This window comes from Daphnia magna, linkage group LG2 (assembly GCF_020631705.1).
Source record: "Daphnia magna isolate NIES linkage group LG2, ASM2063170v1.1, whole genome shotgun sequence".
In the NCBI taxonomy this organism is placed as follows: Eukaryota; Metazoa; Arthropoda; class Branchiopoda; order Diplostraca; family Daphniidae; genus Daphnia; species Daphnia magna.
Window position 1 is genome coordinate 1108431 of NC_059183.1, and position 20972 is coordinate 1129402.

Sequence of the window (20972 nt, forward strand, 5' to 3'; positions counted from 1 at the left end):
AGACTGTATTTCAGTTATTTTTTATATTCCCGACTAATCCTTTTGGGTCGGTGAGTTTTCTCTTCTATCCCAAATGTTTTATGATTTTCCTGTTAATACGATTTGACCAAGATTGTTTGGAATCCTGAAGAAAAAGAGCCACGTCTTGATGCGGTATAGATAAAGTATTAAACAAAACTGAATCTCATTCGACGGTAGCTCATCATGCAGGACTAGGCAAAACCGGTTTCATGTGTATAGATAGACCTATTTGAACCCGCCGCGCGCATTCCTGGCCATCGAAAATCAAAGAACACGTTCTTTATAATACTCGGAAGTTTAACAGATATATAATAACAGCACTTGCGTTAACGACCGTCAATTGTGGTGCCGTTAGAACGCAATCCAAAACAGCAGAAACAAACCCACTTGGAGGAAATCAGATATAGTTTGTCTACGTGTTTCTTGTGCTAGATATATAAGCGAAAAAACTTGACGAGTAACAGCACTTGTGACAGCTGTACACATGTAACACAGTCGCTGTGGTTTGTTACATCAAGGCAAGTTGATGAGCCAAGTGATCACTTGCAGGACAGGCATTTTTTCTTTCTTTTTTTCTTGAAAGAGTTAGACGAAAATGCCGGAGGAATCCACTCAGAATCCGCGCGTCAGGCACTTGTTCATTTCCACTTCAACTTGACAGAAAACCTTCGTGTGTTGAGAGCTGTTGACTGTACAACAATTGATAACAACAAATGCGCTATTAAGCCAACGTGTAGAGGCTGTGTTTGTGGTTCTTTTGTTCAAAATGCGGAAGGGCTGAAGGAATGCAAAGTGTGTATAGCAATCTGTTTCATATTTGGGAACGCAAACAGCACATCATCCCGAGGTTTTGTTATAAGGGGCAGGTACTCGTGTCACGTTAGCGAACTCGCAAATTCCGACACGAGAAAGGAGCTCCATCACGACTCAATTGTTCACGACATTCGATGCTGCCAGCAGCGATTGCGTGACACAAGAATGCCAGCATCATTACCCAGCGAAAGTTGTTCCTTTTTTCTGCTTCGCTGTATAGTACACACACACCGTAAATGACATCAACTTATTCCGTAATCTTTCCCAATTGTGGCATACATACAAAAGGAGAAACTGACGGCGAAAAGTTTGCCCACCTTCAAGTAGAAAACATTATTATTTCTATAGTTTTATTTCATCACAGTTATTTGTGCGTCCCCTTACATTGTAAAAAAAATTTAAAGGGACGCAAATTAAAGTTTTTCGGGGGGGGGGCCAAAGCCAAGGTCGTGAAAGTAGAAAATGACCGTTGCAAACAGCGAAACTTTAGCAAACAAACAACGGGGTCTAAAAGAAATAAAAAGCTGCTGTTCTTGCAGTTACACGCCATCAGACAGTCATATTTGGCAGCGCATTGCAGCAGGTAAAAAACAAGAGAACGTCCAAAATTGTTTTCGTCTAAGTTCATTAGCCGACGACGGTCGTTAAAAAAAAAAAAACTTTCCAAATTACACGGATATAATTGTCTCGGCATAGTTTTTTTTTTCAACATCGAGCCAAGAGAGTCAATGTGGAGCACAACATGCCCTGTCTCTTTTTGCTCAAGCGCAATCTATCTATAGGTTACAATCTCGACACGCTCAAACGAAGGTACTACGGCCATTCCACTCATTTCCCAGGCTTCTTTTTTTTTTTTTTTCTTTAAAGCTCTTTGACGTAGACATATTTCGACACTTCTTCTTCTTCTCTCTCTTCGAGCGAACTGATGTTTGTCCCTTCTTCACGTCATTGTCGTGGCTTCTTGTATACCTCCTGGACAAATGTGCCCGCGCGCAAAAGTCCCAACTGCTGACGCATTTCTTTTGCTGTCTATATACCAGCAGTTTCTTGATGTGTTTCTTTTCGGCTGTGTGTACACACACGGGTACATATGATCCCTCCCCCCCACAAAACGAAAAAAAAAAATTAAATAAAAAATAAAAATGTATATCATGGGATGCATCAGACGCGGGTCCAGGGAGAAATAGGTTTTTAGCTCCTTCATGGCTGACGATGGCCTTCGTGACAGTGAAGATAACAGAAAGAGATAGTGTGACCTGCGTTCTTCTGTATCTCTCTTTCTCTTTGCATCTTCGAGCACCGCTTTTTTTATTTTCATTATTTTTTTTTCGAAGAGAGAAACAAGTTCCAAAAATAAGAGAAAATGAGAAATTACCATTTGTTTCAATTGGTTGGTACCTCCAGCAAGAAGTCGGTACGCACATAACAAGATATGACTCTCTACGAAAAGACGAGCCACTTGAGAGCTATTTTCGTTGGGATGGGAAACATGTGTTGTTTACGCACTCGGAGAAGCAATTTCATTTTTTCTGATGCCTTTAGCTATATAGACGTTAAGTCTGTTTTGGAAAATGAATTTATTTCGGAATCAAACAATGTTTTCGAGTATTTACGGCATGGAACGTACAGTATATAGACTCTTACGATCTCATTTTTGCGGCTGGCAAGTACAAACACGAAGGGACCAAGTCCTCCCCACCATAAAGAAGAAAACAAGTCAACAGCGGGAGGCTGCAAACATTTGACAAGTCCGTCATCATTCGTTTTTCAAAGAAAAAAACAAATTTTTTTTTCTCCCCCTCCACTTGTGTCCGTGACGGAGCAAATAATTGCGTGAGTCGGTTGATGACGATGCGGTAGCACTTGGCTGCCTTTTTTTAATTTTTTACAAGAGAAAATAAAAAAGCGGAGGCGGCTGGTTTCACGGGGCGCGGGATGCCATTTGAAATCCAATCCGCCAGAGGGTTTAGCATGCTTGACTGAGGCCTTTCCGTCAAGTGGATGAGCAACGAGTTGCGGTATCGAGTAACACGAAGCAGACAGTTAATTAACAGACAAAAAAATGGCTCGTCTTACCCCCTTCCATCAGAGGGCCGTCTATTACAACCCCTTCTCTCATTTCATTCCATTTTTGTTTTTTAACTTCCCGATCTATACAAAGTATATAGGCACGGGCAGATGGAGCCGGCCTTTGCATGTACAGCATTTCTTTTTAAGAAAATGATCGAGGCCATGTACATCATCATAAAAAATGTGTAATGTTTGTCTCTTTAAAATTTATTCTTTACGTAACCTGATACGTTTCCCATTGCAAACTATTTTTGGTATGAAAAAAGGAAAAGGAAGGAATTCTTTTTCTTTTTCTTAGAGGAAATTTGGGTTGTGTATGTATATATATACAGAGAAAAGTGCGTAGGCGACGACAACGGGCCGGCTGTCGCATCCGCAATGGTGTGCAGGCATTTTGGCTGGGCCCTTTCATTGACATGTCTTTGACACTCACACGTCACAATAACGGCGCAGAGTCTCATGGCGATGGACGAGGTACAAACAAGAGTTTTTGGCATAGACCCTCTTTTTTATTTTATTTTTTTTATTTTTGTCCAGGAAAAAAAAAAAGAATGGAGAAGATGAGACGAAATTGGTGCGGTGGGGGGAGGGCTGAAAATCGAAGACGTACGTGAAATTGGATCTTTCTTTTAAAAGCGCGTTGGATTTTTTAGATTTTTGTTCGCCAAACTGCCAAACCCACTGAAAGACGTTGTCTCTACTCTATAGATATCGGATTTCCGGCTCTGTTTTTGCATCGAAACACGTTCCTTTTTGCTTGACCATATTTTTCCCTTTTGAAGGACGCGCAAAAATGACCGGAAGCCATTTTTAAACAGCGGAATGTCATGTGTTCATTGTTCAAAACTATTCGCATGCCAATGAGATGAGCGGACAATGAAAAGTTCCACTAATTCGTACACAAGAGTAATGCAAAAAAAAAGGGATTTAAGAAAACACAATAAGAAATCCGAGTGTTTAAATCAATTGGACAAATCCTCCCCCCCAAAAAAATTAAATAAAAGAGACAAGTAGAACTGATAAAAAGAAAAGTGGTTTATCTCTACATGGATGAGCAGTCAGTCAAGTTCGAGCCTGGCCAAATTGATTGAATTTTTGGTTTGTTTTTATTTAGTGGCAGTAAAAAATATTCAAGGAATTCGGCCCTGACCTGGACGCCGCGACGTCAAAAGCGGACTAATAAAACACATAACACGGGTATATATTCAAACAAAAAAAACTGAAAAATACACAGCCAAAACATGAACTCCAAAGCCGGGAGGAAAAAAAAAAGGGGGCCGCCGCCACAATATACACTAACAAAACAACAGAGAAGAGAAAAAAAAAAAAAAAAACAAACAAAAATGAGCATATGAAGGAGGAGCTGAGGGCATAGCTAATGAGCTGCCGGAGTGCCGGAGCAACGGTCTGCCGACGGGCACGAACGAGATGATTTGACTATAAGAAACGATGAGAAAAAGAAAACCCCCCCTTTTTTTTTTTCTTTTTGGACGATTGTTATGTTAACAAACGAGTTATTCACATAAGTTTAGAAGATAAAAAAAAGAAAAATGTTAAAAGAATAAAAGGGGAAAATGATGGCACGTATTTATTGAAGAGCCGTACGTTTCTGTTCCGTGTGTGACAATCCCTGTTTATCGGTCTACTATTTAGATCGATACTTTAATAAAGAAATTGCATCGTTGTCTAGTGATCTTCCGGTTAGGTTATACATCGAATACCAAGTCAACATGTTTGGCTAAATTCTTAATATGCCAAAACTATGCAATCATTTCCATTCAAAATGAAACGACGATCACGACAAACGAATTTCATTTGTCCGAGCTATTAACTGCAGAGAACATCAGGGTTTATAGTTTGTAAAGTAGTATAATTAAATTCCCTTCTCCTATAAGACTCACAATTTAAATAAGTCAGTCATCACACCTCCCCACTTCTTTCTTCTCTCGAATTTATTTGTGTTGGATTCTCTGAGATTCTGTCCGTCTTTCAGTCCACTATAGTCCAGCACGAACGGCGTTCACAAGAGAAAGAGAAGACTTTGAACGACAGGGACAGCTGTGAAAATTCAAATGCTCTCAATTCATCAGCCAAGCTGGCTGATCAATATCAACGGTGAGAAATCGATTAACAGATTATTGTCAAAAGGTTTTCTTCCCTTCCTTCTAATCTACATAGAAGGACATGGAGGGGGAGGACAATCTAAAACGTTGTCAGCCTTTTTATTTTTTACTTGTGTTAGTCGAACAGCATCAGATTTGTCTCCCTTTCCTCCCCATTTGAAGAAAGAAGAAGAAGCCACTATTATATACTATACAACTACTAGGGATATATATATATATTGTTCCAAAACTCTACCACTTAATACTTGTATGGAACCCCGGTAAGATTTGTCAAGTGATAAGCCATCGCTTCTTTATTTTTGGTCTTTCTCTCTGGCGCCCAGTGTGTCCGGCAGTTGTTCACTTGCTCGGACAGGTGTGATTTGGAACAATGCGCCTATCTCGACTTGTGATCGTGTGTGCATCCAAACTGGAGACGTGTTTGGAACACGACGAAGGCCTATTTTAGGGTCTGTACATATAGTTCTAGAGAGAAGCATTTTGGGTCCTTTTTTGGGGGGGCGAGAAGAACGTGTGTGATTTTTCTATTTGACTGGGCTGTTCAAATCAATTGGCCCCATCTTTTGTTCTTCTCTTCGTGTACACCAAAGGAAAGAACAAAATTGTGACAGCACCTGAAATATCGCACCAACCGAATTGGCAATGTCATTCCTTTTTGTAACGTTCCCATTTGTTAGCCCAAAGTATCAACGTATAGTTGTAGTGTCATATAGATAATGCCATTTCCAGCAAGAAGAGGAGATGCAACATCTTTCGAAGAGAAATAAACACATATGTATCTACATTATTTTGAAAGGTCAACACACACAGAAAACAAAAGGGCCTGCTGGAGGAGTTGCATATAATGAGATGGCTATATGCAGATCGGCGCGATTACCATTTTAATACGGTGATTAACCGGTCTGCATAGTTTTCAGGCAACTGACCCTGGTTATAATATGGTACAAATAAAAGTAATTAATTCTTAAAGCAGAGCATCATATTTCGGCCTCGTTCTTTCTTAAACAAACCTTGAAAATCAATGATCCTAAATCATGTTGCAATATATACGCGCTGCTGTCCAACCGTGCTATTGGATCGCCCCCTCCGTTAATGACGTACCCGGAAACAAACGGCCGAAAACCTAATGCAAATAAGCAATTAACGTTTTGTTTTTTGTTTTTTCTAGAAATAGAAAGAAAAACTCCCAAAAGGGTTCAGCGATATGCAGGTATGGTGCACCACATAATCAACTAATAAGTGTAAATAATAATAAGAGAACAGCTATATGTTTGTCAGTTTGTTATTCTTGGATATGGTCGAATATTTATGTTGGCGTTGGCCGTCTGCTGTTTGCTTTTGACCGTCACTCACTACACGTATATGTATATACATGTTTGTTTACTTCAACGATTGTTTTTCTTTTCCGATGGCGGATTATATATGTTTTCATCAGCCCATTGCTGAGGCGCGTCAGTCGACATCTGTCACTGCACACCTTTCTCCTTGAAGGTGCGCACGTCAGCAGGTACGTAAGGGCGTGATGCCTGTGGGATTGCCCCCATCGTTTCCAAGTCGAAAGAGAAAAAAACAAAATAAGAACAACCGCATTGTATATCTACACCACAAAACTACCAACACCACACGGTGTGCGCGGAATTATATTGATGTATAATAAGAGGGTAAGTGGAAAATGAAGGGCTCAAGTCATCAAAAAATTAGATATCCTCGCTAACACAGTCTACCCCCAACTCCTGGGAAATGTATAAACTCTACACACACACACACACACACACACATACAAAAAAAAGAGACAGTCTGAAGGGTAACACACACAAAAAAAGGAGTGAAAAAAAAAAAAAATGGAATTTAATAACTTCCCTGCTGTTTTGACTGTCGACAGGTACGAGAGAGCCGGAAAAAATTTTTTTTCAAAACAAAAGGTTTGGCCGCTTTCAGGTACGGTTTTAAAAAAATAAAATAAAAATTCTTTTCTATTCTTGCAGACTTTTGAAGATTTCTTTCCAACCGGTGTATTTATAACAAGCGTTTGCGGTATTGTACTTGTATATACGGACGCGGCTATACAGCAAAGCAACAGCAGCTATACACAATCCGAGACGAAAATTGACCAATTATAGGTATACATGGCGGAGTAGCTTTTGTGTGTGTCTCGGCTTAACATTTTAAAAGAAGAAAAAAACAAAAAACAAGTGAACTGAAAATGTAACTTTGATTGGTGTATACCTTGAAAAATCCAACAGCGTAAGAGGAAATGGATATAGAAAATGGATCAACTAGCCGGAACGATTATCTCTGTTTGAAGTCCGGCTTGCAAGTGGGCATCATTCGGGGGGTCTGGGGGAGAGACGACTTTGTCGGGAAGGAAAAAAGCGGAAAAAGAAAGTTAAAAAATAAATAAAAAGAAAAGTAATAAAATTAAAAGGTAAGAAAAACATTTTGACCGTGACTGTTGTAATATGTATATAGCGACGTAACAGCGCCGCGCTTTCATGTCCCTTCCACTTTAACAACCTTCTTCTTTGGTGGACTCCAAATATTTTCACTCGGCCGATCACAATATTATCAAACAAGACTTTCTCTCGTTTCCTTCTAGAAGAAAAAAGGAGAAGTTAACACTGTTTTTTATTTAACCATGTCGTCACGTAAAACGGGCACAAACGCACCGACATCGTTTGCCCTTAACTTTTATGCAACAACGAACCGTAAACTGACAGTATATAGTTCTCGAAATCGCATATATAGAAAACGAAGTCGATTTCCTTTTTTTCAATTGATTCATTGTGACGGATATAACAACCCAGCGTTCACACGATGGGAAAAATGATGATTTGATTCCGCGATCGGAAATGCGAATACGGCATTTGTTTATATGTGTGTGTATAGTCTGACTGATTGAGGGACTCTCGTTTATAGGGCGACTCTCTATCATTTCCCTATATGATTTATATGCCATGACATAGTGTACACATTTATACTGCGCATATAAATCTATAGCAGAGGATCGGTGTGGCTATATGGCAACTAAAAAAAAAAAAGATGAGCCCAAAATATGAAACGGAGGGGGAGGACCACACGATAGCGAATGAAATAAGCTGACTTACTGCTGCGGATATCAGCGCAAGTTGTTCGCTCCGTTGGATGTGTTTGTGCATGTACGCCGTTCTTGTATATATAGAAGTTGCAGCCGAGTATATAGGGTGAGCGATAGATGAATAGCATTTCCGACATCCGGCGTATGATTCCGCTGCAATGAGAAAAACTGCAGTCGTGACCCGCATTCTCCCCTCTTGGTCTGTGGCAAAATAAAAGGCCACGGCCATTACTTTAGATTGCACTGCTTGATTTCCAAGACCCCCCCCCCCTTATAGTAGACATCGATCCTCCATAAAAAATAAAAAAACCCTTCAGCCTATACACCCGATTAGAAAGCTCTCCCCCCTTTTTTTGTTATACGACAGATTTGATAAGCGTGAAATTTAAAAAAAATATTTGAGAGAAAAGAAGCGAGTGGTAGCCGGTCACAGTTTGTTATAGATCCCCTTGTATAATGTTGTTTTCATTCGAATTGAGAAATGGGCTGTCGAATTTCAAACGCACGTCAACATGTGCTGCGATTCGAAAAAAAAGAGGGGGGTTGTGTTTATCTCTTATTTCCAACGCCGTTCGTTATTGGGTGAAAGAAATATTTTTTAAAAAATATTTAAAAAAAGAAAAAAAGCATGAATAAACAAATGAAGGGGGATAGCGGCCATTTTAGATAAACAACACACAAAAAATATAAAAATGATCCCCCCAAAATAAAAATAAAAATACAACGGTTGAAAAGTATAGATCAACTTGGAATTTTTTTAAAAAATATATAATAATAATAAAATAAAAGGTGCCGATGCATGTGTCCGCCCATTAGAAAAACAAATGAAGCAGCGCACAGCCCGTAAGCAAAAGATCTTTTTTTTGTTGGCTTCGTTTGCATTTATCGAGCTGTCACGGCTATTCGTAATTTATAGGCTATATATATATCGCTATGTATATATCGTGCGTGCACGATTGGGTATGTCTATAGCCTATACGGTATGATTATATACGGAGAGCGGGTTTTTCTTTTTCGTTCCGATTAATTAATTCTGCAGCAGCACCCAGCACCGCAAACGAACGCCCCAGCGGAACGGAAAAACAAAATGGCCACGAAGGAATTCCCGATTTCTTTTTTTTTTTTTTTTCGATCGATATATATATTTGCATGTAATTTATACTCTCGCTTTTTCTTTTACGGTGCTGCGTGATGTGGGGCTGAGAAAATCTTTTGCGGTCATCAAAAGAAATCCTTGAATATTGATACGACGCGGGGGGAATAGTGCGCACATATAGGAAACATATATAGGATACACACACGGCTATATATAAAAATCAAATGAAAAGAGGAAAATCTCGATCGTGGTATTGACTTTGTTGGAATCAAAAGTTTAGCGATTATTTTATTTTTTTTTAAGGGTTTTTTATGGTGCAGGGAAATTTCTTTTTCTTTTATCTGTTCAAATAAATTAAAATTGACCCCAAAGTCGAAAGAAAAAAAAAACAAACCGATATATATACATATTCAAATCGCCTAATTATAAGCTTCTTATATGCATCTAATGAATTACGTCGAATCAGTCTGGTAAATTTGCTTTTTGTTTTCCTTCTTCTGCAGCACCGATTTTCCTCTTGTTTTCCCCGTCATCCTTTTTTTATTTATTTATTTTTTCATTATTATTATTCGTCTATTTCTTCCCCCCCCCCCCAAAATGCTAATATGTGTATATCTTTCGACCATTTACTATATAGACAGTCGAAATATACATTAAAAACACACATTCATTATTCGTCCGCACATATTTACACGGTCCAGGTGAACGTATTGAGCCTTCCCCCCTTTTTTTCCGGGGCGTACACAGCAGAGAGATGCTTATCTCTTGTTTCTATTTTCCTTATTGTGTATATATGTACAGTCAAAACGATTAGCATAGACAACACAAAGATATAAACGAGGAAATGATTTGCATGGACACACGACACATGAACAAATACGGGATAGCACCCGCTGGTTATATACTTATATGCGGGTCTAGAGATGAACTGATTCGATAACTTGATTTTATTTTAAATCGCGTAGGACCCCATCCAATACCTTTTTTTTTTTTTTTCCAGGCCAAAAAGAAAAAAGCCGGTCCGCACGAAGATGGTTGAAAGTAGATATCTCCCAGGGAGGGCCGGAATATACTGCGGCGCTGTTCGCCTTTTTTTTTTCGTTGTTGTTGTTGTTTGTTGTTGCTTCCAATGAAAGGGAGAGGCTTTTTCCTGTTCTGCGCCCAGGACCGGCTGCACAGGGGATCCTTATACCAGGCCCCCATATAGGCAAAACGGTCCCTGACCCTGCCATTTGACCTGAAAAAAAAAGCTTTCCTTTTTATATTTTTGCCCGTCAAAACATGGACGCAGGCGGTCATCTTTTTTTTTTTGTGGCGACACAAGCAGTTTGATGTGTGTTTCTTGGCTTCAATCCCATTCGGCCTCATCCTCTTATTATGATCTGTGTATAGCTGAACAAAACTGAAAGGTCCCTCCTTTTGCCGATGCTTTGAAGAAGTTTGACCCGCACCGGTTGGCGCCGATGACCTTTTTGGAAAACGTTGACGTCAGTCACGGTATTTGTCATGCAGCCAAAAAGAAGTTGGTGAGCGACAGGCCAAAGTTAAACCAGCAGCTGCAATCTATAACCCATAGCGGAACATATACTCAAACAAAAGTGTTTTTCTTTTTTGGCTCTTTCTGTTCTCATTTTTACGATATCAAATTTATTGGGGAAAAAAAAAACCAAAATAATAATTTCAACCCAACATTTTATTGCATAGTGTGGTGTAGGCACGATATATCGAATCAAAAACATTGATTGAATAATGCATGCTCTAGAAAAATAAAGTCAATTTGTATATAAAAACAGGCTATTTATTGATTACACACACCCAAGCAGACGAGAATTGATTTGCTGGTTATATCAAAATACGACGATATATATGTAAACGCTTACAAAGAAAAAGAAGGGCTCCTCACCGTTGTTTTATAAAAAGCCACAAGAAGCCGCTCGGTTATATATGTATCTCTCGCGGGGAAAGCTGTGCATATAACTATTGTAATAAACCAGTTTGCGCTGATGAGTTTTTCGGTATATTCATTTAGCGCAGCTCTGCGGGGAGGATGCTGGCCCCAATGATGGGCCCCCAGTCGTTTGTGAAGGTATATATATATAGCTCCCCCCCATCCATTTTTTAATTATTAATCGCCATGAAGGAAGCGGCTTGATACATTTACGAAAAGAAGGGAAAAAGATATGAAACGCTTTTGAGTTTCCTGTGATTTGCGTGGCAAGCTCCAGTTATGTAGGAGAGCACTCCCACGGGGTGGCCAGCAAAGTGTGGCCAGGGTTACATCTCATATACAATGGTGGATACAAAACAGGAACGGAAGGAAGCAGAGTCTGTTAAATAGCCCTTTCTATTTGTACCCCCCCATATCCGGGGTACTTGTATACGTGCGCACATTTATTGGCGTAAAGGGAACCCCCCTACTCCCACGTTGGATGATGGAGATCAAAGATCCTCATTCTGGAATGCTGCTCTAATATTATAGCGCCATATTATCTATATAGACTAGACTACACACCAAGGGGGGAGGGCGTTGAAATCTGCAGAGCCAATTGGCTGATCCAGCCAATTTAGGATGGGCGCGTGCACGTACAGAATCATCCGCATTCATGGACATGTATATGACAATCGTGCTGCAGAGTGTCAAAGCCCCCAGCCCCCGAAAAGTTGCAATTCAAAAAGAAAATGGTTCGGATGAGTCACGTGACTTATTGCCTGTCCTCCATTTGTAACCGAAAGAGAGAGAGATAGGGGGAGAGCAGCAAAGGCGTCGGGAAACACGGGCGTCAGAAGCCGGACAGATAAGCAAAAAAATGCCACATCAGCCGTGGCAAATGCAAAGATGAAAATCCTCCGACTGTGTATGACCTTTCTCTCTCAAATTCATCATCATTTATACGTTTTATTAGAAGCGGGCGAACTGATTGCTGAATTCCTCGTTGTCACAAACGGACAAACGAAGCTGTTAAAAAATGGGCCCTCCTTAATCTTTTGTGTACAAGTCTATGCAACAACGATGCACAGACGCGTCTAGGACGTTTTGTATTAATAGTTAAGCGGCTTCCGTCCCGTGAACGATGTCTCCCTCTTTTTTTGTAAGATGCTGAGATAGAGAAGAAAACAATCAATGTGATAAAGATTTTGAATTTTTAAAAAATAAATAAAATAGGCACGGAGCATATCACGTACGAAACGTGACGGAATGTGTTTTTAAAATTCTCTTTCGTGTGTACTTGTGTACAGTAAAAAACTAAAAACAAGAAAAATTGTATAAAATTTAAAGAATTTGGTTTTGTTTTTGGTTTTCCCGCGCTGCTGGAACTCGACGTCAAGTGAAAAAAAAACCCCAAAAATTTTGAATTTCTGTCTAGTTCGTACATGGAACTTCTTCTTGTGAATTGAATCCGTTCAGAGGGAATCGATCACGTCCAACATTCCCGGAAGAAGAAATTTCCTTTTTGATTTCTTCAACAATTTCAAAGTTCCCGGGCATTTTTTGCTTCTACACGATCATCGTTTCATCAAACGGGGTGGTCCATATAGTATAAACAGCTGATCTCCCCCTTTTTCATGTTTGCTGTATCTTCTTTTCTTGTGTGTGTGCGTGGAACGTAGGCGGGCTAACATAGAGAGAATACCTATCAAAGCAAAAAGAAGGAAGTAAATGTAGTTAGGAGGGGGGGGGACTGACTGGATGAATTGGCTTTTGTCTGCTGGACGAGATTCGTTCATGCGGAGAAGAAAACTACTAGAAAACTTAGAAAAGAAGTAGCAGCATTAGGGGGTTGGTGCTGTCTCACTCTATTTAGTTTCGGCTACTTGCTCTCTAACTTCTTGTCTTGCCCTTTTTTTCAACATTTTTGAGGCCTAACTGAACACTGGTAGCTTCTACATTGTACACGTTCTTTATATGTGTGTGTGTTTGGGAGCTGATGGGGGGGAGCGCAAGTCGACATAGTCTATTTTATAGACATTTATAAGGTTTCTTGCCTATCGTCGCCCTCCCACAGTCAAAAGAGCTCAGCTAGTTACAATGCAGAGCTCCACACAGCTGCTGATCACTTGACAGCTGACCCTTTTTTTTTCGTTTAAACCCCCCCACTTTTTGAAAATCGAATGAATAAAAACTCAAAATTTTTTTTTTCTAAGCCCATTTGTATATAAAGCCAAAAAGGATTTTTTTTTAATCAACTCCGAAGCGTTTTAATCTTCCATCAATCAAACAGTCCAATTTTTTTTTTTTCAATCAACATAAAAGAAAACAATCCATCAACATTATACAATTGGCCAAGTAGAATGTTTCATCCCCCCCTCTGTAAAAACACTTGCGCAATGGTACGGATCTCGAATTCAAATCCTACACCGACTTTGCGTGGCTTTCATTTTTCAAAGCCGATTGCAACGTCCGTGTGTTTCAAAGGGAACTTTAAATCTTGTTTTTAAAGAACACATCTGGGACGATTATTATCGAATAACATTTAAATTAACGACAATTCCAAATTTAAAAAAAAATTCAAAAGATAATGAATTAGTTGAATGCAATACAAGAATACATGGCTATAAACGTATAGCCACATAAATGCCCTTATGCGCAGTATATGTACTATATACGTATACAGAATGGCGTAACTGTGCTATTGAATACTCACACACACACAAAAAACAAGTTACCCTTCAACCCAAAGTAGAGAAGATTTAATGCTTTTAGCCTACAGGCTTATAGCTGGATAGGCATCCCAGATGCTATGGCAGAGGCTATAGGGAGTAATTGGTAAACGGCGCAACTTGATTGCGTCGAGGCTGCTGCCCAGTCGTTAACGGACTACGCCTTACTTATATATACGCTTCCGGAGGTCATACATTTATATATTTTTTCTTTGTTGTTTTTAAAAAATAAAAAGACAAATTTGTCAGGCTTGAGTGCAAGTCCGTTTTCTCATTGGCCGCGCAATTTTTTGTTCAAGACTGTGGGGCAGCGAGCGGGCGGATGTAACATCATTACACAATTCAGCGGAATTCAAAAGAAAAAACAACAATTTTATTTTAAACGATTTTGCACGGATGCTGCTAGTGGCATTGTAACAGACAAGACAGAAGAACAAAAGAGTCTCTGAAAAGAAGAAAGGCCAATTTCCAATCAGGAGAATGTGTGCGAGGCGGGGAGGAAGACACATCCAGCTGCTGCTCCTGCTGTTTCTTATACTTTTTTGTTTTACTCCGTATATTTTGATTCTCTTGCTCGCTTGTCTCTCGCATCATTAAGCGCAGAATCCAGGCTTTTTTTTCCTCTTTCTTCTCTGTGTGTCGTTTCTTATAGCCTCTCGACTAGAGAGATGTGCGCGGCTGCTGGGCGAGCTAATTTAGTTGAATCCCGGAGCTGTCCCGCGTATACCTTTGGCGGCAGTCCAATCACAGCCAACGAATTCAGATAAATCGACCGAGCGTTTAACTATCAAACATGTACGATACCACAGTTAATCCAATCTTGACTAAACGATTTAGATTGGAAAACTCGTTTAGCTCGTGCATCCCGTTTCAACTATATAAACGAGTTATTTAACAGTCTCAATCGAGAGCAAATGCGTAAACGGACGACAGAATGTTGAAGATTGGGCGTCGTCTCGGAATTTTCATTTCTGTTTGTGTGCACACACAACTTGACTGTGCTGTATTATACTGTGAGTTCACGAGCGTCGAACCCTTTTGAATGTCAATCACACGAAATCTGCTGCACGTGCAAGTTTTGCCTTGCACGCTGCGTCAGAGCCATCATAAACTGTCAAACATAGTACATTTCTCTCCTCGTATATGCGATGGCTTCAAACGCACGAAAACCGCAACCAAACAAAGATGATTAGGATATGACGGCAACAAGTAACGCCCCCATCAACTCGAAAACTACGTGCAGCTATCATTAATTTTAATTGGCATCACGCTGCTTATGTAGTTGTGTTAAGGACATGCATCATTCGTTCAACTTGCCCGTCCGGCAATAGCACACACTCCAATGTTTCTTTTGTTAGGTTTTTTTCAGACTTTTCGACACGTATCGATTTCTTCGTTCACTTTTATTCAAATTTAAAGCGATTGGCGGGGGGGTTATAGGGTCCACCTGACGTCATATGCACAAATTTTCGTTTTAACTCGAAGACATTGCGATGTACGAACGCGAGCCCGATTTGAACCCGCACCAAAAACAAACTGAAGACCGCATAAGAGTCGTGTGTTGGCCTTAAGCTAAAGACGGAATACATCAAGGGGAGGAAGGATCTGCTGTGATGGATGAAAAACGATTGAATACATATACATGTACTATATATATGCACTCTGACTTATCATGTTTAAACTGCTGGTGGGAAAGATGATGAAGATATCTTCGTTCTATATGGCTCTCGTTATATTCCCTTTCAAAAAATGTAAAATAGAAAAATCCATTGCACAGATTTCCGTGTGTTGAGCGATCGTGTTGAATAATACATTGAAAACGCCGGATATAAACAGTCAATATGTAGACTAGAGAGAGAGAGAGAGGGCTCGTGCAAGAGCTATATTCTTTAACACACGCATTATTTTCGACGGGAATAGAAGTGATAACTGTTCTATCCCGACAGTCACGATGCACTTGTCATTCGAGACGATGAGAAAGACGAAAATTCAAGGTCGTGTATACAATCATATTCACGCTTTTTTTATTTATTTTTTCATATCAACCTTGAATGTCGTCTTCCTCCTTAAAGCTATATACCGAAATTCTTAACGTTTTGAAGAGAAATAAATAATACGCTTGTCTTCTTTTCTATTTTCCAAGAGTTTTTCACAAAGATGATGGATAACTGCGGTAAAATATCGAAAGAAAAAAAAAGAATTTGGATAGTTGAATAAGTTGTCAAGTTGTACACACACACACGGACAGTTCCCTCTAACAATACCCGTGAACGCAACACTGGGGGGTATATAAGATGTTGAATTCATCATTTTCTTTTCTCTCTCAAAAGATCTTCTTTTTTTTTAAAAAAACAAAACAAAACACGTACGTCTATTGCTGAAATCTCGGCTTCTGCGTATTTATATACGCGTCTGATGATGATGAATAAATACACGAACTTGATGGGAAACAGTTGGAGACAAGATAATAAGGAATGCCGTGCTGCGTGTGCTGTTTTCTTCTTTCTGAGCTACTGACTGCAAATGGCCATCATAACAATTAACAATAAGGTTTCACAGAGGTTTTCTTTTATTTCAGGCTTCTGTGCCAAGCGTTAAAAGGTCTCGCAATGGAGAAGCCAACGAAGCTGCAGCGATCAATTCCGCACGGCCCACGGTGTGTGTGTGTGTCTGTGTAGCATGATGTTTTCAATGGATGCAAGTGCGTAGATATACGAAAAGATGCACCCAATGGAACCTGGATTAGCATGGCAAATGAAGCCGTAAGCCTTAATGGTTCCTTCCACTATCATCCTGAATATCCCCCTTCTTTCATTCTCGTATATTCCCACACATACGATATATTCCCGTTGATTGACTTGGCCCTTCATTACGGCAAATGTAAAGGGGAAGAAGAAGAAAAAAGGGTGGAGATCCATCAAGGGACGTTTTTGCTGTGAAAAATGGAAGGCACACACGTCAATGATCAAAGGGGGGAACAACGTGCACCGAACTCCCATCACATTTTGCTTTTCTTTCTTCCAGCGGACAAGAACAAAAAAGGATTTGGTGTTCAAATCGAAGGAGGAATCATCGCCATTTTCTTGTACTCTTGACAGCTGGAGGATTTTTTATTTTGTTTAAAGCGTTGACGAGAAAACGCAGGGGACAAGGGGAAAATGTTGACGTTAAGCAGTTGATCCTCGTTGAGAAGATGTCAAAGAGCCAAACGCTTGCGTATCTGTATATTTACAAATATATAGATTTGCTTCGCAGAATCATTGACAAGTCGACCGTGTTTTGTTTTCTGGGAGGAGCCATTTCTTTCGATCTCAACTTTTTGACGTTTTGGCAGATGCTCCGCCTACAGCAGGACTGTCTTTTTTCTTTTGTGGCATTTATTTATTCTTTCTTTCATTGTAACCGATGATGATGTACTCAAAGAATCTGCTGGTATAGGTCCATTAAGCCTCTCTCTCTATACAATATTCCATGGGAAAAGACAACTTGCCAACTTCCGTGTGTGTTTTCTTGGGCACTTTCCATCATTTTCCCAAGTGACTACATTGTCCTAAACAAGAGGGGGGGGCAATTCCAGGTGGAAAATTTTCAAATGCCATATCCCCCCCACTCTCTCTCCCCATTTATTTAATGTTGTATTATTATTATTCTGTTTAAAATAAAAGTCTGCGGTCTACTGGAGAATTTTGTATTCCGGAGACACGGAACTTATACAAGAAACCAAGTAAAGAAAAGAAGAAAATGCAGGGGGGTGGGGGGGGTTTACATGGCTATGACTAATGAAGCGATTGCGTGTACAAGGTCCACTACACACGCCACTTTCTTCTTGAGGACCGAAATGAAACGACGAGAATAAGAATATACGTATGATATATGCAGACGGTAGTCAGTTATAGATTTTCCCCCCGTTTTTTTTTTTTAGTTATTTCCGTAAAACTTTCGAAACTCCACGCAAACGAAGGTCTTTGTTTTTTTTTGCGCTTTTACGGTAAGAAATCCAAAGAAATCCATCAAATAATTTATTATTATTACAAAGCCAAGCCAATGGCTATATGTGCTGACTCTGTAGTTATTTATAGCAATAAGCGAATGCGGCAATGCTGCCACGAAATAAAAACTTGATTACATCGAAACAACACAACACATCAGCAGCACGTTAGTACGTATACGATATAAAGCTGGAAATGATACAAATAAAAATGTGATGGGCTTATAATTGATGGCGGGCCACCCACCGAAGATTGCAGCATCTTTATTTACCAATGTGGGTTCTTTTGAATGATATTATAAATGAGAGGAATACACACACACACAAACACACAAAACCAAAGTAACATACAGAAGATGGGCAGGGAGATGAGGCACACACGACCCACGGAAATCTAATGACATAAGCGGCAGAATATATATCTATATACGCATTCACGAAATACAAGTTTGAAACAAAAAATGATGGCAGAATATACAAGAGAGTAAGGGGGGGTTGGATAAGAAGCTGATTACCGGCGCGGGTGGGCCCGCTATGCTATCCCTCTAACTTTGAATTTTCAGAATAACAACCATGGGCGATTGAGTAAACAAAACACACACACACAAAAAAAGACGTACACGAAAGATAATTGCAACCTGCCATCACAGGTAAAGAAAAAACAGATTGGCCCACCATCGGTTGTGTGTTGTATATGAATAAATATAATCATATAGAGGATATGTATCTTCTGATTATTTTTCACTGGTGTGTATATAGAGACATACACACAGAGTATATCTGGCGATGTCGATCAGAGCCTCATCTTCATCCACTGGAGTTGTTTGTTTTTAACCTATAGAAGGCAGATCAGGGTATTTAGCCGGAGGAATCACGTTCAGAATGAGGGGGGGGAGATTTGAAAAAAAAAAGAAACAAAACCGCAGGCGAGGATCTACTACATCTTTTGCAGGCGTTAACAAAGACCTATATTTTTTTTTACCAAACGTGCACCTGATGGCAAACGGACAGTTGCCCTCAAATTGTCTTGTTTGTTTTCTTTTTTGTGTGTGTGTGTGTGTGTGTTTTGTGCGTTTCAAAAGAGGGCCAGCACGCACGTCAACGTCACATCATCCCGTCAAAAAGAAGTTGACTAACAAGCCACATGCATCTCAATTATCTATTTTTCTTCGCATTTTCTTAGTATATAGAAGGGAGCTGTTTTTGTTTTGTTTGTTTGTTGAGAAACTCACCTGCAACTTCGAAGGCTCCCCCATTTCGTGTGTACGATAATCCCTCGCCAGTTTGGCATTATAAAGTCGAAGGGCAACTCTAAATAAGCGCAACGAATCCAACTACTGTATTTCCTTCCAAAATCATTTATTCCATTAGCATATCAAGAAAGCGATCCACCATTTAAATGTTGCGCATTTTGACTGACCTCAAATATGGGGAAGCTCTTTTTATGTATCTATACTGTCACGATTTATGACTCCATCTCAATCGATCCGCCATCTTTTCATATAAATCTAATTTCTTAATGAGCGGCAGCAAAAAGCCCATTGACTGTATCGAAATGAAGGCGCCCTATTGGCCAACTTGAAACCAAATAAACCAGACACATCATGTGATGGCCATTGGTGAGCAAGAGCTTCTCGTTTCTTATATATGATGGCCCTTCTCGTGCTGTGGATAAAGTCAAGTGGGATTCGATGTATACTGCCCGGTGGTCCAGCAGAAGTCTGACCGGCGGAGAGGGCCAGCATCAAGTTGATTACCAGTTTTGTAGCATGCTTGCGGCGGGGCAGAACAAACAGAAAATAGCCGAGATAGAGATATGATAAGCACGCAAAGAGCTGTGGTGGCTCGAAAGAAGGAGGATGTGGGCGTGGAGGAGCTGAAAACTCACTGAAAATACCTTTAGGAAACAAAAAAGGTGGTCATCATCATCATTTCGTTCAAGTTAGATACACCAACGAATTCACTCCCACCTCGTTATAGACCTTCTCTCCGTTCTGAAAAGTCGATTGAAATCCTATACTCTATAGAGAACGTTTTCGTTTGTTTTTTTAGACTGACAGCAATGGCCACCCTCGAGAGAAACAAAACGAAAATGAAAAAACCTGTTTTTTTGAGTGAATAACAATTCAATTTCGACCAACATTCCTTTTCAATCTAGCCACGAAAGTTCTACCGCCGACCTGCTTGCGTTTTTTTTTTTTACAGGTAAAGAAAAAAACGCAAATAGAGGGGGGACGTCAGACTGGGAGGGGGTAAACAAACAGTTAAAATGTATGTATTCATGAAGAAAAGAATTATTTAGTTCTTTCATTTCCTTGTTTGTTGTATATAAGGTAAAGTGAAAACATCAGCCTCGTGTATATTTTCTTCGAAACGACTGAAGTGGACGGAAATAAGGGAAGGAATCAAAAAATAAAAGGATCCATACACAAAACAACAAGAATGTTGAACGTTATCGCTTGATAATGTGTCGTCCGCACTGCTGGCTGTGCTGCATAATAACACAGCCAGACAAACAAACATTAAAAGAGAGCCACACACACACACAAAAAATAGACAGACAGACCCCAAATAGAAAAAAAACAACGTTGCGGCTGCGCATCCAAACTAATGGACTTTCAATGTTTGCCCACCAAAGGTGTGGATTTAACAATATCAGGTAACACTGGAAGCCATTGTGTAGAAGCCCTCAGACGAAATTGTATGCCTCTCTTCTTTCTCGTGCAAAACTCTCTCTTCTCCCTTATATACATATAGTCCTATATCTATACTGTATACGTCTAAACAATTTTCCTTTAAGGAAAGGTGATGTGCATGGCTCTGCGCATTCGTCCGAATAAAGAAACAGTTTAGAGTGTGTCATCCACTTGAGACTTTCTGGCTGCTGGTTTCTCCTCTTTTTTTCGAATGAATTTGGACGAGAGGACAAGCACGTTTTTATAGAGAAGCTAATTGGCCAAACAATTGACAAACACTTGAAAGTCTCGTCGCTGAACAGCCATCAACAGCCACCCACCAAACTGTGAATGGCCCGTTGATTGATCATTGTGTACACCTTGTGGCCCATCACACATTTTTTAAAGGAAAGAAATAAATAAATATTTGTAT

At 39.8% G+C, this 20972-nt stretch overlaps 1 long non-coding RNA gene across 1 annotated transcript; it reads right to left on the minus strand.

Moving 5' to 3' along the window:
- Positions 1–5359: 5359 nt before the first annotated feature.
- Positions 5360–7339, minus strand: LOC116916960. The gene is made up of 3 exons (XR_004390960.2): positions 7254–7339; positions 6038–6150; positions 5360–5954 (listed from the first exon to the last, which is right to left on the minus strand). It is a non-coding gene; the product is annotated as an uncharacterized LOC116916960 (long non-coding RNA).
- Positions 7340–20972: the final 13633 nt, after the last annotated feature.